This window comes from Abramis brama (assembly GCF_963993115.1).
Source record: "Abramis brama genome assembly, chromosome: 1".
NCBI lineage: Eukaryota > Metazoa > Chordata > Actinopteri > Cypriniformes > Leuciscidae > Abramis > Abramis brama.
In genome coordinates this window covers 24832368-24851505 of record NC_139963.1, presented here as the reverse complement: position 1 = coordinate 24851505, position 19138 = coordinate 24832368, and positions in this window count along the sequence as shown.

Genomic DNA, 19138 nt, shown 5'->3' with positions numbered 1-19138 from the left:
AGCACAGCTGCGGAGCGTCTAGTTTTTAAGCGTTTTTAAGACACAATGTCAAGAAAAAAGAAGTTTAGCTTTTAAAACCTGTCTTGAGACTCTTCATTCTTTCCTATTCCGCTGCGCAAGAAGTTCTGTGTTGGGCTCCTATGTTTTTCCTCATTAGATTATTCAGATTTCAACGCAGTCAGGTAAGTGAACGAGAACTATTGAAAACAGGCTATTAAAATGAAACAACCTAAAATACCATTATGAGTAAAGGTGGAAACTGACTTTACTGAAAATTAAAGTATAAGCCCTATGTCATGTCTCAAAAGCAGGAGCACGTTTACAACACATATTATTTCTGCTTCTCTCATTTTCTTTACAAAGAAGAAAGATAATTTACAGGAAAATTCAGTTTCATGCTTTTATGATGCAAAAAATTGAGCTCTAGTAAAATAGTCTATACCTGTATAAAAGGTAGTGAAAAGATACCGAAGTGAAAAGGGAACAACTACAAATGTTAAGTTACATTGAATTCACAGGCAGTAAAGTAATCTACTCATACTATAAGCTCATCAAATGCACATTTAATTAACTAAAGCACATGCCTAAAAAGGAAATAGAGCAAGCATGAAAATAAACACATTTAGGCCAAACTTAAGTCATACAAAATAATCTTTGAATATCAAACAAAGGCACTTTACATGGTCAATTATGCACACGCAGGAAAAACAGATTGAAAGGAGTAAAACTCATAGTCCTCTGCACGTACATGCAACAATAAGGACGAAGCTGTGGGCACAGGTGCAGCTAATAAAGCCTATGAGAGAGTTCTGATTGGCTTGAGATTGGGTGGGTGGAGCTTGGGGCTAACTGGGAAATTAACAAGCTAAGAGGAGTGCATTCAATACTTAATGTACTGCTTAATACAGCATCTGTTTGGCTGTTGATGGAGTTGAAAGGAAGTTGCTGGAGAGTTTTTGAAAAACTTCCTTGATCGACTTTGCACTGAAAGAGGAGAACATTTTAAAAATAGTGGAAATTTAATAGATGATCTTGGAAGAGAAGCATGCTTATCAACTGGAGGTTGGAAAAGCGGAAAAATAATAAGAATGGGAAAGTCAAATGAAAAGAAGAAAGCGGTGGCGGGTAAGCACAGCTGTGTTGTGAATGGACCAGAATGGGGAGATGGTGATATAGTGGATAGTGATGGTAGTATGGAAACAAGTCAAGGAAGCGGAAGAATGAGGGAGAAAAGAGAAAATCATTTTGAAGAGATTAGAGCAAAGAAAACCAGACGTAATCGAAGCTGTGAAAGAGGAGTGGAGGAGAATGATCAAGACTTGAAATTTAAAATGATATTGAGATTTGGTGAAGAGAAGGGAATATCATCAATGAGTCCTGTGAAGTTGACAACAATTTTGCGAAATCAGATTGGAGATATACATATGGCGAAGGTTTTGAGAGATGGAAATCTACTGATTGTTTGTAGAAATGAAGAGCAGAGGGAGAGGGCTGGAAGAATTAAGGAAATAGGACAATTTAAAGTAATAAACATAAGTCGTGTGGAAAGGGAAGGTAAATGGAGTAAAGGAGTGATTTGGGGAGTTCCGGTAGGAGTTTCAATGGATGAAATTAAATCAAACTTAAAAGGAGGAACTCTGAAAGATGCTCGAAGGATACAAATAAGCCGAGAGGGGGTGAGAAAAGACAGTGAGTATGTGGTACTTGATTTTGAAGATGAATTCCTACCTAAAAAAGTGACGTTAGGGTTTTTGAGCTATAATGTTAGAGAATACACTCCAAAGCCAATGAGGTGCTACAATTGTCAAAGATTTGGACATACAGCCAAGGTTTGTAAAGGCAGAAGGAGATGTGCTAGGTGTGGAGAAGATCATGAATATGGACAATGTAATCATGAACAGCCTAAATGTTGTAACTGTGGGGGGAATCACAGTGTAGCTTATGGGGGTTGTGAAGTGATGAAAAAGGAAACGGAAATACAACAGGTAAGAATTCAGAACAAGATTACATACGCAGAAGCGGTGAGGATGGTGAATCCAAGAGAAGGAGGAAATGAAAGAGACAGAGTGGAGAATCAAATCTCAAAAGAAACAGAAGAGGTAAATAAAGAAAAGGTATTGGTTGACTTAAAGAAACTAGTTATTTTCATTGCAGGTGTAGTTAATGCCACAATGGAGATTAAATCTAAAACAGAAAGAATACAAATAATTGTGAAAGCTGCAGTTCATCATCTAAATATCAGTGGATTGACATGGGAGGAAGTAAGAAATGATCTCAGTGTCCAAGCAAGTCAGGAGCAACCATGGGTTGGATAATACTAATAATGATCCTCTTGATGCAATGGAATGCTAGGAGTTTGGTGGCCAATGGACAAGAATTTAAAAAATATATAGAAGAGCTAGCTAGTAAACCCAGTGTTATTTGTATTCAGGAGACATGGTTGAGACCAAATTTAGATTTTAGACTAGGTGGATATGATTGTGTTAGGTGTGATAGGAGGGAAGGAGTAGGGGGTGGATGTGTAACATTTGTTAGAGAAGGTATTGGTTTTAGAGAAATTGGAATTGGAAATGAGCATGAATACATAGTCATAGAGATATTGACGAAGGAAGGAGAGCTCATAATTATTAATTATTATAATCCGTGTAAGAAATTAGATCTGAATGGGTTAATACAAATTGAAGGAATGGATGGAAATAAAAGAGTGATTTGTGGGGATTTTAATGCACATAGTACATTATGGGGAGGAACAAAAATAGATGTAAATGGTGTGGTAATTGAACAACTGTTAGAGGAAAAGGAATTGGTTTGTTTAAATGATGGGAAAAGGACCAGACTGGATGTACACACAGGAAATATGTCAGTATTGGATTTAACTTTGGTGTCAAGTAATTTAGCAGGGATATGTGAATGGGATGTAAATTATGAAACAACAGTAGGAAGTGATCATTATCCAGTTTTTTGTGAAATATTACTACAGGAAAATAGACAACAAGTGAAAAGAATAGGGAAGTGGATATTTGGTTGTGCTAAATGGGAAAAGTTTAGTTTTATTTGTGAGAGGGAAATAGAGAAAATAGATTTAAATGAAGATATTGAAGAGATTAGTACAAAATTTGAAACCATATTGATTGAAGCGGCTAATGAGTCAATTCCTAAAAGTAATGGACAAATTAAGAGGAAGGTGGTCCCTTGGTGGACAGATGAATGTAGTGCAGTAGTTAAAGAAAGAAATAGAGCTTTAAGAATTTTAAGAAGAACTCATAATTTTCAGAATTTAATTAAATATAAGCAAATGCAGGCAAAGGTAAGGAAGATTATACGGAATGCAAAAAGACAAAGTTGGCAGAAGTTTTGTAATAAAATAGGTAGATCAACACCCGTAGGAGAGGTATGGGACATGATTAAAAGCATGAGAGGAATCAGAAGAGAATGGAAATACCCTGTTATGAAGGTGGGGGAAAAGGCAGCAGTATCGGATGAAGAGAAGGCAGAAATGATAGCAAAGGCACTTGTTGAAGTCCATAGCTCAAATAATCTAACTGAGGAGGGAAAGAGAGGAAGGGAATTAACAAAATTAGGTTATTCTGGAAGAATTGAGAGGAAAGAAACTAATAGTACCAGGGATGTACTGTTCACTATGGAAGAAATGAAGAGGGCAATAGCAAGAGCTGGAATAACATCTCCTGGAAAGGATGAAGTATGCTATATAATGTTACAACATTTGGGTGTTTTGGCGTCTATAAAATTGTTAGGATTTTATAATGAAGTTTGGGTAAAAGGAAAGTTACCTACTGGATGGAAAGAGTCAGTGATTATTCCGATTAGGAAACCTGGAAAAGACCCATCAAATCCAAAGAATTATAGGCCAATAGCTTTGACCTCACATATAGGAAAGATAATGGAAAGAATGATTACAGAGAGAATAGCATTTTATTTGGAAAGTAGAGGAATGATATCACCTCATCAGAGTGGTTTCAGGAGAGGAAGAGGAACTATGGATCCAACTATATGTTTGGAAACAGATGTCAGGAAAGCTCAGGTTAATAAGGAATCAGTGATGGCAGTTTTCTTTGATGTCGAAAAGGCATACGACATGGTTTGGAAAGAGGGCTTAATGATTAAACTTGATATGATAGGAATAACAGGTAGAATTTATAATTGGATTAAAGGTTTTTTATTTAATAGATTTATTCAAGTTAGAATTGGGAAAGTTTTATCTGGAAGATATATGGTTGAAAATGGCACACCTCAGGGCAGCATCATAAGTCCAATACTCTTTTCAATAATGATAAATGATGTTTTTTCTCAAGTTAATGGAGACATGGGGCGTTCATTGTTTGCTGATGATGGGGCATTGTGGAAACGGGGAAGGAATATAAATCATATCAAGGGAAAAATACAGGAGGCAATTGAAGTAGTAGAAAAATGGTCATATTCATGGGGATTTAGGTTTTCAGTAGATAAAACAAAATCAATAATGTTCACTAGGAAAAGAGGTATTGATATAGAAATAAAGATGTATGGACAATCTATTGAACAAGTTAAAGTTTTTAAATTTCTGGGTGTGTGGTTTGATGCAAAATTAACATGGAATGAGCATATTGAAAGGATTGACACTAAGTGTAAAAAGATTTTAAATGTGATGAGATGTTTAAGAGGATCAGAATGGGGAGCGAGTAGAGATGCAATGAAAAGTGTTTATATAGCACTGATAAGGTCAGTGTTAGATTATGGAAGTATTGTTTATGACTCGGCAGCAAAAACTTTGTTGAAGAAGTTGGATGTGTTACAGGCTCAAGCTTTGAGACTTTGTTGTGGTGCTTTTAAAACGACTCCTGTCTCTGCTCTTCAGGTAGAAATGGGTGAAATGCCATTACAAATCAGACGAAAGCAGTTAATGATGAGCTACTGGGTAAATCTTCAGGGGCATACAGAAGACCGTCATCCAACAGTAAAGGTACTCTCTCCATGTTGGGAAAAGGAAAGATCTAAACGGAAGTGTTTTGCATGGAATAGTGACAAAGAAGTTAGAGAAATGATTTTAAGTCAGAAAACATATATTCCAGCAGTACCATTATCAATAACTCCACCTTGGTTGTTTCCTCCAGTACTCATAGATTTTGATATGCTAGAGGTAATGAAAGAATCTGGAAACATTGTGGCTGTTGTTGAAGATAGATTACAAACTGTATATCAAGCATTTGTCCCAGTATATACGGATGGATCCAAAGATCCTAATACAGGTAGAACAGGTTTTGCTTTTAGTATTCCATCCTTTAATATTTCTGTTAATAGGAGAACATCAGATCATTTATCAGTATACACAGTAGAGATGATGGCAATAGCAACGGCACTACAGTGGATAGAAGAGACTCAAATCAAAAAGGTTATACTTTGTACAGATTCATGTTCGGCATTGGAGTCATTGAAGTCATTCACATCTCACAGTCGACAGGATATAGTAAATGAGATATATGAACATCTGTATAGATTTAAGAATATGAACATTATGATAATATTTATGTGGATACCGGCTCATAGAGGGATAAAACATAATGAAAAGGTTGATAGTTTAGCAAAACAGGCTTTGGAAATTGAGGAGGTCATGAATATCTCACTTAGTAAAGATGAAGCAAAAGCAGTAATTAAAGTATATACTAAGAAAGAATGGCAACATAGTTGGGATACAATAAATACAGGACGTCATCTTTATGAAATACAAAGAGAAGTAGGGGTAGGGAGGATAACTAAAAGAAGTACCAAAGAGGAAAATATTTTAACAAGATTAAGGGTTGGACATACTATGCTGAATAAAACATTATACATAATAAATAAACATCCAACAGGATTATGTGAATATTGTGGACTAGAGGAATCAGTAGAACATGTTATTTATGTTTGTCAAAAGTATAATAATGAGCGAGAAATCATGGAAAATGAACTTAGAAAGAAGGGAATGGAGGATTTAAGGCTTAAAAATATAATAACGTATGGTTTAGAGAGTTTATTTCTTTATCTCAAAAGAACAGAGCTGATTAAGAGAATTTAGTTTTTTTTTTTTTTTTTTATTACATTCTGGTTCACACTCCAATACAGTAGGTGGCGATAATGCACCTTGACGTTGGTGCTACCCGCCAGAAAATCGAAGAAGAAGAAGAAGAAGCATCTGTTTGTACAATAATAAAGTTCAACATAAGCCTATATTATCAATGAAGTGGTCTAAGTTTCCCCTCCTTAAACTGCCACCTTACCGTGGTGGAGGGGTTTGAATACCTGAAGGATCCTAGGAGCTATGTTGTCTGGGGCTATATGCCCCTGGTAGGGTCTTCCAAGGCAAACAGCTTCTAGGGGATGGGTCAGACTAAGAGCAGTTCATTAACCCTTTATGAAGTTTTTTAAAACGTGGCCTGGGGCCAGGCCTGTTCGGCCGGGCTCACCACCGGCAGGAGGGACCGTAAGGGTGAACGAGAGGGTCGCTTCCCTGCGCCTCTGGGTCGGGGATAGGTCTCTCACTGTCGTGTGCGCCTACGGGCCGAACGGCAGTGCAGAATACCCGGCCCTCTTGGGGTTTCTGGGAGGGGTGCTGGAAAGTGCTCCGACTGGGGACTATGTCGTTATACTAGGAGACTTCAACGCCCACGTGGGCAGCGACAGTGACACCTGGAGGGGCTTGATTGGGAGGAACGGCCCCCCTGATCTGAACCCGAGCGGTGGGTCGGTGGGCACCATGTTCAAGCATAAGGGTGTCCATCAGTGCACGTGGCACCAGGACACCCTAGGCCAGAGGTCGATGATCGACTTTGTGGGTATTTCATCTGACCTCCGGCCGTATGTCTCAAGCACCTCATGGCTCAAAGCACATAATTTTACAATATGAACATAAACAAGCATTTTTACACCCGCAGTTTAGTTCAGAACGGGGCACGGTTCGCATGAAAAATTGTTAATGTGAAAGCTGTCATTAGGACCTGGGAGCGCACCGAGGTACCGAACCCAAGATTACCTCGAGGAGGTGGTCTGAGTTAGGTTTCACTAGAACCGTGCTGCGATTCACGTGAATGTGTAAGCAACATGGACGCGAGTGCGCAATTGTTCAGAAAGAAAAGTAAAATAAAATACACAGTTGACCCGCATTCTGTTTTCTACCATGCGGCGTGCACATTTGTGATGACGTAGGATGCACACAAATGCACCAGAGTTAGATAGAATCAAGTTGAGTGTAAAAGCAGTTATAGTGTGAATATGCTCATTGTTTTGGTAAAGCAAGAACTGTAAAAGGCAGCTGTCTAAAACTCTGCATAGCATGAAACGTTTTGATGACGTGGGATGTCTACGCGAGCAGGGTGCACGGAGGTATGAAAATACGTCGCTTTGAGCAGGACATCATATCCCACCTGTGATTGGACAAACATTTTATGGTCCTACACCTTCCACAGACAATTTATACACATACATTTAGACCACATAACTTAGTGATTGCAATCAGGATGTGAAGAGACTTTAAACCAGCATAACAAAAAATGTTTCTTGAACAAATGCCTACCCTGCCTTAAATTATTTATAAATCACATTTTCAAACATTTTCTTTTATTTTGAGTCATCTTATTATTCTTTGAATGGTTGTCAATGGAGGCTCTGATAGACAGACAAAGGATAGACAAAGGTTAGTGGCTATAAAGTTTACATTTACAGCTTCTGCTATTTAAACACATGACCTTAGGCTGTTGTACTTAAATTGTACTTAAATCCATTTGTGCATAAATTGTTGTAATCAATTACATGGGACAGTTTACGTAATGGTTTTTCGTTCTCTCTTTCTCTCTCTCATACACAGAAACTGGTTCTTCTTTTGTTTGCGTATGGCACGTGGGTGAAAACCAACACATGGTTATCTTTGCCAAGTGACACATGCAGGAAGTTAATGCTATGGGATTTACACATATGGTATTCATTTACTTAACGGAATAATGTTTTGGCTCATTTCCTTGTAATTGTAAATAAATACATTTATTTATTAATTTATTAAAATAAAAAAATAAAAATAAAATCTGTTTTACTTTGCGATCCCAAGATATTTAAAGGGTTAGTTCACCCAAAAATGAAAATGATTTCATTAATTTCTCACCCTCATCTCATTCCAAGCTCGCAAGACTTTCATTCATTTTTGGAACACAAATGAAGATCTTTTTGATGAAATATGAGTGCTTTCTGTCCGTCCATTGACAGCAACATTGGCACGCACTGACACTTTGACGCTTCAAAAAGTTCATAAAGAGATTGTAAAACTAATCCATATGAATTTAGAGACACGATCACTTTATGCGCTGTACAGATTTAAATTAAGGTTTTATTCACATATAAATATTCATCAACTCACACATCAGTTGTGGTAAACGGATGATCAACGAATGTCTGCTTGACGTGCGAGAACCAATGAGGTTCATTCTCTTGTCTTACGCAGCACGTTTGAGCTTCTACAAGAACCAATGAGGTTCATTCTTGTGTGTTACTCAAATATCTAAATGTGACATTTTTTTCGTGTATCACTTGATATAACTGAAGCTATGAATAATGTGATAATGAAAATAATCCCAGAATTCATTCGTATGGATCTTCCATACGATTCATTTCACAGTTCCCCAGATACAATTTATAGGCCCCTTTTAAGATTCTACTGTGATCGGATCACGATCGAGTCTCACTTGACCACATTAAATGGCAGGTGTAGATGCAATGCGTTTTCATTATCCGGATTCAGCTAACGTAATATGTAATAAGACTACACTGTGAATAATGATAAACGTCACTTTGATAGAGTGAGCCCTTAAAGCAAATTGTTGCTGGTTCTTTCTTTTTTGTCTTGCGATAAGATAAAACATTTCTTTCAATGTTTTTTTTCGGCTCAAACTCTTAACCGGTTAGCCCTCTTGGCTCCTAAAGATGCATGTGCAGAATGACCTATAACTTAATGTAAGTACATAACTAACAACAAATGTTTTTGTTTCCCCCTTTTGTTTTAAAATGCCATTGTATGATTATGGTATGATGTATTTAGTAAATATATTTACAGAACTCTTACAATTAATATTAGTTCTTTGAAGCACCCAAAATATCCACTGGGTGGCACTCTATAATTGTTTTTGACCAAATAAAGGACCGGTGGAGGCCTATTGTCTCAACAAAGGTAGGCATGTTTAGTGGAGTTGTAGAAATATTGTAGATAAAGGAACAGTACATTTTTATGAGGGATTTCAATGAAAATCTGTCATTATTTACTCACCCTTATGCCATGCCAAACACGTATGACTTTCTTCTGTGGAAGGCAAATGGAGAAATGAACTGAACTATAATTAGTGAACAAATTGTCACACTTGTAACAGGTTCTTAAATCATAAAACGAATTTGGGTACATGCATACATACAAAGGAAACCACAGATTAACAGTATCACACTGAAACAAAGCAAAATCAAACTAATGTAGGCATGCCGATCATTATGTGCATTATTGAGGTATTTTTTTTTAAATTCAGTTCTGTTAGAAAACCAAACAGTTAGGCATTGTCCAGCACATTTCTGTGGTATACTGTTGTAAATACAGTGTGTTTATGTGTGCACTGTTGTGTATAATCTCAGATATGCAGGCTGACATTTCTGATTTCCATTGCTAAAAAAAAATAAGAAAGCAGTGATCAAAGCCAAGAGGAGTAAGACAGTGGATATGTGGAAGCGCTTGCTTTCTGGTGTCCATGATTACATTTCATGCATGAAAGAAGAAAACCACTAAAATAATTTCTGATACACGAGAATCAGTCACTCAGCTAATTCAAAGTGTAATTTTTGTTTTAATTATTCACACATTAATACATTTCTTGTGTTAGTAATATATTTCCTACCATTTGCTTTAATGGCAAAAATGCTTTTATCATGCATTTTATCTAAATTAATACAATTTATATTACAAAAAGGGATTTGAATGGTCTCTTTTGCTTTACTGAGAGCAATACTAAAGCTGCATGAACTCAACAAGTTTGTGTAAAACCTAATGATCTTGTTCTCCAGCATGATTTAAGATGATCCAAAGAGCATCTTGAGTGTCATGATCTGTGCCATGTGAAATATGAACTGAAATTGTTTTTCATCATTTTCCATCATAATGTTTAATTTTTTTAATTTTCATTGACTTTTCATTTCCAGGTTTAAATTAGATTTTGAATCCCCAATTAACAGACTTGTGGACCCACCGTATCCACCTTATTTTTTCACGTAAGAGCGACCGCATACATTTCTAAATTGAATGTGTCTGGCTTCTGGTCTCATCCGTTTCCAGTTAATTTTAGCTGAACAAAAAAGCTTGTTATTCTGCTTGATATTGCAAACTGGTATTTCTTACCATAATATTTTAATTCTAAACACAATGGTTGGTTTCACTTTATTTTGATGGTCCCTTTAACACGTTCTGTTGACTATAAGTAACGCTGCACCTACATGTCTACTAACTCTCATTGTGTTAGTTAAGTATTAGTAGACTGGTAGGGTTAGGGTTAGATTAAGTCGACATGCAGTTGCAAAATTACTTATAGTCAGTAGAGTGTCTGTTGGAGGACCATCACAATAAAGTGTTTGCAGATATTAAGCAGACAGTCTACTTGTACTCCAATGAAAGTTAGTTGACATATAGTTGCAAAGTTACTTATAGTCAACAGCACGTTCAAAAGGGACCATCAAAATAAAGTGTTACCCAATGGTTTGTAGCGTAAATAGTTTTACCGTTTACTGAACTTTGTTATTCTTAGTTATTTACCTTTAGCAGCAAATTAATCAGAAGTCTCACACATTCACAGAAAATAGCTAACCATTTTTGGTTCCTCAAAAAATCTTCATATATTCATAAATATATGAATAAATTGTTCATAAATTGAACATTTTTCTCTTAGTGAGAAGAACATTTTAACAATCTGAAGGATGTGTCCAGTCCTGCTCCTGGAGGGTCACTGACCTGCAGAGTTCAGCTCCAACCCCAATTAAACACACCTGAACCAGATAATCAAGGTCTTCAGGCACACTAGAAACTTCCAGGCAAGCGTACTGGGGCAAGTTGGAGCCAAACTCTGCACGACGTTGGCCCTCGAGGAGCAAGTTTGGACACCCCTGATCTAAAGAACTTTTTTCACTATGAAGAACCTTTTGGGGAAAGGAACGTTTTTATAGATGATAAAGGTTCTTCATGGAACCATTGATGTCAATAAAAAACCTTTATTTTAAGAGTGTAGGGGTCCGTTGTTGAACCAGTGAGTGCTTTCATTGCAGCAAACTTTTAGAGGCACGAGTTTTAATGAAAGCGCTGCATATTTCCTTCAGTGTGCTCCCACTCTCCTGTTATCTCACTCATTTCAATGCTCCTCTCCCACGACGATCACACCCACCCCACAGTAACACCTCAAACACTGTAATTAATCAAGACGCGTGCCGTAATCAGGAGGAAGAGCGGCTATTTTTAAAAGCCCTGTCACTGCGGGCGCATCGAGAAACAAGATGAGAGAAAGAGAGAGAGAGAAAACAAGACAGATTCATTTATTATGAGTGCATTTGGCTCTGAGATATCAAGTAAAACATTTAGCTCGATGTCTTCCATCTGAGCTGCTTATATCTTCACATCAACTCTATTAAATCTGTTCAAGACTGGAAGAGAAAAAAAATCAATGAAAGGATAAGAGGAATTTAGATACATGAGCTTTTTCTTCCGCTTTGTCTCTCTCTTTATCTCATTTCATGATATTCTATATAGACTATCTTCACTCTTTCACAAACACAACTGCCTCAAGACTATAAAGCAGTGTTTTTACTTAAGCAGTGTTTTTTAAGTGGTATCCAGTTACCTTAAAGATACTTATACTTGATCTAACCCTTTTGTAACATAATGTGTTTAGGATGATTGAGTTTAAGTAGACTTAAGTAGATTAAAATCTTTCAATTAAGCACATTTTTTAGGTTAATTTCAGGTTTTTTGTATTCGTTACCCAACTCAAAACCATTACCTTTTTATCGCACAAAAAAAATGTCCTTAAAATCAAATGCAAAAATAACAATGTAATGACAATGAAAATGAAACACCTGGTTTTAGACCACAATAATTAGTATGGTGTTAATTACTATTTTACAGCCAAAACAGCATCAGCTCATCTTGGGAATGACAGATAGAAGTCCTTCACAGTGGCCAGAGATTTTGAGCCTTTCCTCTTCCAGAACAGTGGCACTATGTGATGAGAAAAAAGTTTTCTGACTTGTTCCTCCAAAATACCCCAAAGTGGCTCAAAAATATTCAGATCTGGTGACAGTGCAGGCCATGGGGGAGATGTTCAACTTCACTTTCATGTTCATCAAACCATTTCAGTCACAAGTCTTGCTGTGTGTATGGGTGCATTATCATGCTGATACACGGCACCCCCCTTCAGGGTATGTTTGAGCCATTAGATGCACTTATTCCTCCAGAATGGTTCTGAAGTACTTGGCAGTGATGCCCCCATCGAGCGCAGTAGGGAATGCCATGATATTGCAGCTCTGACATCACTGATCCACCCCCTGTGTTTCACTCTGCCCTCGCAACACTCTTTGGGGGTTCTCTACACTGCAGAGTGTGAAGGATGTGGAAAAGACAGTGAAGGTGGACCCATCAGAGAACAATACATGTTTCACATTGTCCACAGCCCAAGATTTGCACTGTTAGCACCAATGAAACCAACATTTGGCATTGGCTCGAGGGACCAAAGGTTTGGCTATAGCAGCCCGACCATTAATATTGAGCTCCTGACGAACAGTTTTGCTGGAAAGAGGAGAGTCGAGGTGCACATTTAATTCTTCAGTGAGTTGGGCAGCTGTGGTTTTATGTTTTCTGGATTCAATCCGGGTTAATACCTGGACATCCCTTTCAGACTGCTTCCTCTAGAGTCAACAGTTACTCCTGTTGAATGTGGTTTGTCCTACGACCTACGTGGTGGTATGCTGATATTACCCGGATACCACAGCTCTCTATAAACCACAAAGAATTGCTGTCCTGGTCACAGATGAGCCAGCGAGACAATCACCACCAATATGTCCTCTTTTAAACTCTGATATGTCTCCCATTATGTTATGTGCATTGCAATATTTGATGTAGAGCTGTTCTACGGCTAATTCAACCTTCACACTCTGCTCTTACTGATGGAATGTAAAGTCACTGAAGGTTGGCCACCAGGCCGCGCATATATAGGCTGAAACCTCCAACACTGGCCAGTGTTTCAGTTTCATTGTCCAACCCCTGTACAGTCTTTACAGATTAAGTGATTGTTTTCACTTGCATTTTAAGAATTTCATGCATTCCGCAGCCATTAATTCATCACACAAAACACATTTGGGGTTGTTTCTGTATTCATGTTAAATGTTATCTCTGGGCTGTAATTTCTTTCACCTTGTGTAGTTTTGTTCTTGGTTTTCAAGGATGAGAGCATGACCTGTCCATATGAACAGATTTGTGCCATAATACTGTAGTGTTTGATTACAAACATGACTTTTGACATCCACAACAAAAGATAGGAAGTGTTTTATGGCCATATATATAAATATACATTTCTATTTAAACCAGTGCTATTTTAGTATTGCTATTATAGTATTTCTTAATATTTTGAATTTGCTTTTATTTTTACATTTTCAGTTTTAGTCATTTCAGTACATCAATTTAATTTAATTTAATTTAATTTCAGTTAGTTGCCAGGGCAACATTTCCCATTTTTGTTTCAGTTTTTCATCTAATAGTTTTATTTAGCAAGTGCCAGGTGTTCCAGCAGGATCTTGTTTTAGAGACTGATGACAACTTTATTCACTAAAACACTGTGTTATCATTTAGTGTCAGTCTGTTTAAGTCTCTATAACGCTAGACTGGGTATTCTGATAGATCAATGCAAGTCAATGACAGTGGTTTATCAATGGTGGTACTGTTTAGTAAGCTATAGTTTCATGTCCAAATGTCAACTAATTATTGTAAAATGTGATCATATCTTTCTTTATCATAATCTGTAAAAATAAATACCAAATGGTCTTATTTAATAACATAATATTCTGAGTGATTTAAAAATCCAGACCATAAGTGCCGAGGTCTAAACTGGTTGATGTTTTATAACAGAAGATGACTAGCCATCATTCACTTAGTGTCAGTGACTTTTTGACACCGACATCTCTCTCTCTTACACACACACACCCTGCGGCATGTGCCCAACTATACGGCCATTATCTCTTTTGGTTGCTATGGTAACCCTAACCTGCGATCGCAGGCTTTAGGTGGTGATGACTGTGTGTGTGTGTGTGCGCATGCACTTATAAGGTATGTTGGTATTGGAATATTGAGTTCATTTGCAGTAACTATTTTTAAAAGTAATGATGTCACTCATGTGCCTTCAAACTGTGACAACCCACAAACTTTGCATGTATAAACATACAAATGCACACACATAATCCACAATCATTATACGAGTTTCATCCAGTACAGAATGCTGTCAGTGAATGTGCTGTTTTCACTTGAACACACACTTTCTAAAGCAGTCAGTTGTGGCTGACATTGATTCAATGTTCTTCTGAGTCTTTGTAAAGTCCAAAACTGAAAAAGCATTTTTTATTTTTTTATTTTGCAGATATGGTCAGTGTTGATTGATTCATTAGAAATAACAAGGACTGAATTCATCCATGACTCTATTTGACCACCTTTCATACTCCATCACCTATATCTGAGTTTTGTGGTCCAAGTTGGCAAGCTACGTATCCTCTAAGCATGTTTTTTGGCTGGTTGCTTCACATTTTGTTCTGCCGAACTGATGTTGGCCTGGTGCGCACTGTACGATTTATAATAGTCCTTTACAACTGTTGCTGGTCAGACTGTAAAAACATGATCCCTGCTATAAGCCATGTCACACAGTTGGATCTCAGTTGTCATTAATGTCAGACTGCATGGCCAGGTCGCATGGCGGTCGCATGGCCTGGAGGGGCCCCTCAACCATGAGATTATTAAATATATAATTTGTTGATTTATTAGCGAAACGTTTGAGTACGCGCAACTCTATATGTTCAATCACGTTTCAAAATGCATTCATTGCATGGACCTCACTAAACACGATACAGTTCACAAAGACGGCGAGTAGCTAATATATTACCCAGACCCACTACATACATAAAAAGGATAGCTCTGTATAGTTCATACATGAAATTTCCAAAAAAGATCATAAATACATAACAATAGAATGAATAAAATACGAAAACATAAGAAATATGCACAATAGCGCTTCACACACTAATTTGCATAATACCGCCCGCGATATAGTGGGGGAACGAGTACGTAATTATCCCAGTATTCACACACACGGATTCCACCACACTTCTCTCCAAAATGCTCACGTTTTAGAAACAAGAGACAAAAAAAAAAATGTATTTGTGGCGCTCTGACTCTTTAGTAATGCTTAATTGCTTAGGCCTATATTAGGCATTTTGCATGACAGAAAATGTGCTGTCAAAAATAAAATAGCCTACCAAATATTATAATCTCTATGGTAATATCGACTTCACATATTTGGATTGCCTCATGTCTGTCATAACGTCGTGAAATCTCGTTAGAGTCATAATCATACAGCAATGCTATTTTTAGGTAGGCCTAATTGAAATAAGAACAGATGTTAAGCTGTGGTAGAAATGGCATCCAAACGCCATCTTTCTAGATCTGAAAAAAGGAAGAAGAGAATGATTGAGGAAGAAAGACAAGCATTAATGTAACAATGCCCATGATCGCAGACAGACAGACAGACATGGAAAAAGTTGGGCAACATTTAGCGTGTTAAGAATTATCTACCCATGCATTTTGTAGATTTTTACCTTCTGATGAAGTTATCATAGTTGGTTAAATAAAGGCGGGCCATCTCCATCAAGCCTAGGTGAAGTGTAGGTTGTAAAGAGCATGCAAAATGGCCATTTTACCCCTTTTGATATGATAATTATGCAATTAATTGACGTTAACTGTCTCTTTCTGCAATCAACTGAGAATAATAGTCATTAATAATCATTAATAATCACGATTATAATTTTGATGATTAATATTTATTTTTCATGTATATATGTTTAGTTTCATTTTTAGTTTCATTTTTCAAGCTCACTTGCACTCTTGTTTGTTTAAATTCATGTAAATATTTTTCATATGTACGTTGAATGTTTGTAATTGAATGTTACACATTTATACACTTAAATATCGAGCAATCTATAGCCTGTTTATATATATATATATATATATATATATATATATATATATATATATATATATAATGTATATATATAATTTGTTTTTTTGTACAATTCATACATTTTATTTTATTTGAGTTTCATGTAAATATTTTTTCATATGTATATTGAATGCTACACTTAATACACATTTATAAACTTAAATATTGAAATTGTCGCCTCATGTGCTTTTCTCTTCCCTCGTAAAATTGTTATGACAGTTTTTTACTCCAGTGGGGCCAATTTTCATGATCTTGCCACAACACCACGGGCCGGCACTGTGTATGGCAGTCAAGACGCGTTAAAAACGGGCACGTGCAAGAAGACTCGTCCTAGTTTTACATCATCTATCCGTGACATGTTCAGTGACTGAGCTGCATTTACATGCGGGATAGAAATGGTGGCTGACAAACAAAAACAATTTCTAGCAATAATTTTGATCATGGCCTGTCTAGAAAAGAAAACGAAGACTATGTGTGTGGAGCAAGTGTTTTCTTGTAGTTGATGCACTAATTAGGTTCGGCGCTCCTATTGGTTTTTGATTTTATGCTTGTCGTAACAGAAGCCACACTGCAGGACTGTGTGTCAAATCTTCTGACACTGCCAGAATTTCATCAAAGGTAAAATTTGTTTGCAATGGTGATTAATTGGCTGTCAGCGAACGTGTCAAACTATAGCGATCTAGCAAACTATAAGACCAGATCAAAGATCTGAGGAATCTTTTAGGATTCACAAAATTTGCCTCAGACGGCCAAATCGTGGCCAAGATTGTACAGTGTGAACCCAGACATCAGGTCCCACATAAAGGACTTTTTTTTGGGAACACTGTCTTCCGTTGTCTGCTTAGAGAGACTTTACTGTGCCTGATAGAGAATACTCAGAGTACTCAAATGATGGAGTCACTGCCAGTGACTGGTTTTCAGTAGTTAAAGGTTTAGACAATAAATCGCATCGGTTTTGGATGGACTAAAAGTGAGCTTTATGGTCTTGGATACACTCAAAAAAATTATTTTTGCCTCTTGTTAAATTTAATGAATTAAAAAAGGCTAAAGTAACACGATTGTTTAACATTTTGTCACAACTTAATTTAATTGTGTTCAATCAACCTAATATATTTAAAACTGAAGTTTACTTAATTAATTTGTGTGAAAACTACATGAATCATTTTTGTTGACAACTAACTGGGCAGTGGATCTGTAGTTCCCAGCATGCTTTGCAAGGGACTGCATTAGGAGGGTAAATTTAGGGATTAAAGTGTTATTTTGTGTTTTTCTGTAAATGGAAAGATGTTGTTAGTTAATGTTAGTGTTTAATATTCAGTTACGTTAGAAACTTAGAGGACTTTCTGTAATGTTTTTGAATTTTGTGGTTACCATTATGCAGAAGAGTGGTGACTGTGTTTAGTTTATAGGGCTGTGGGCACTCAGTATACACTATACATGCATTAAACCTCTTTCGCAAAGTGGTTTTAATTTAAGTGAACAAAATTAATTAATTAATTAATTAATTAATTTTGAACACTCAAAAGCTATTCTTTGAATTAATGTAATTAAATCATGGAAAGGATTAAATGGCTTTCTTTCAGCATTAAGCAATTTTGTTAGTCTAACTTAAATTGCATAGATTGGATCAACTTTATTAACTAGTGTAATTGTACTATAAAATAAGTTGGATTCAACTATATTTAATTAAGTTGAATGCGAATTAAGTAAATTAGTTGGTCCAAAACATTGCAAATTAGTTGGGCTGACACTATTAAATTAAGCTGTACCCAACCATTATGTAGGGCAGCATAGTAAATAAGTTGAATCAACCTAATAAATTAAGTTGACCCAACATAAGTACATTAAATTGGAATAACAGAATTGCATAATCCTGAAATAAAGCAAGTTAATCATGTGGAAATCCTTTCCATGATTTTTTTATGTTCATTCAAAGAGTTATTTTTTTGAGTGTATGCCTAGTGCCCTTACAGCACAAGCTGGAAGCTTTTTAATGTTCTGCTGTTTGCCATAAGCACCGGATCATTGACACAATATGACTTGAGTACGAAAAAAATAGCTCAAGTACCTAAAATTCTTGAGGATAAGCATATATCCAGGGTCACTTCACTTAGTAGCAGTAATGAACCGATGAAGAGCCTCTGCCTGTCTAAATTGCCCCACAAGGAACCCATTAGTCCTGATTCTTTGAGCACTCAAACTAGAGAAGTAAAATGCTCTTTTGTACCCTGTTAACCATGATAAATGCCTTTGACTGTTCAATAACACGAAGAGCTCTTGATACACATCACACAAGATTAACCTGCCAGCCTTTTTATTCTCCTTCACATTTTATAAACATACAAAAACAGAGAGAACCAACAAAATAGTAATAACTGATTACGTTGTAGTAAACATATGATTTTTTCTGTGAGCTTTTAGTTTTTTTCTATGCTTTTTTTGCATAGTAAAACAAAACCTGTATTTGCTTTGTTTTTGGCAAATAATTTTTTCAGATGAGTACCTTAACAAAATTTTGTTTTGTTCTTCCATCATATTTAAATATATTCATATATATTTTAAATATTTTGATGGTTTAATTGAACTTGGTGTCATTAATTAAACAAATATCCCCCACTTGTTTCAAATATTCTGTTGTGTATGTTCCCTGTGTTCCTTTGTCCTTTTCCCATTTCTCTTGTGTTGTCATGGTTACTAATGTCATTAGTTTCTTTAGTTCAGCTGTGTTACATTAATTACCTCTTTTGTCAGCATACTTAAGTTCAGCCTTTTCCTGTGTTTAGTGTACAGTCTTGTTTGTGTTAACTTGTGTATGCAACTCCCTTTTGTCCTGTTTTATTCTGTGG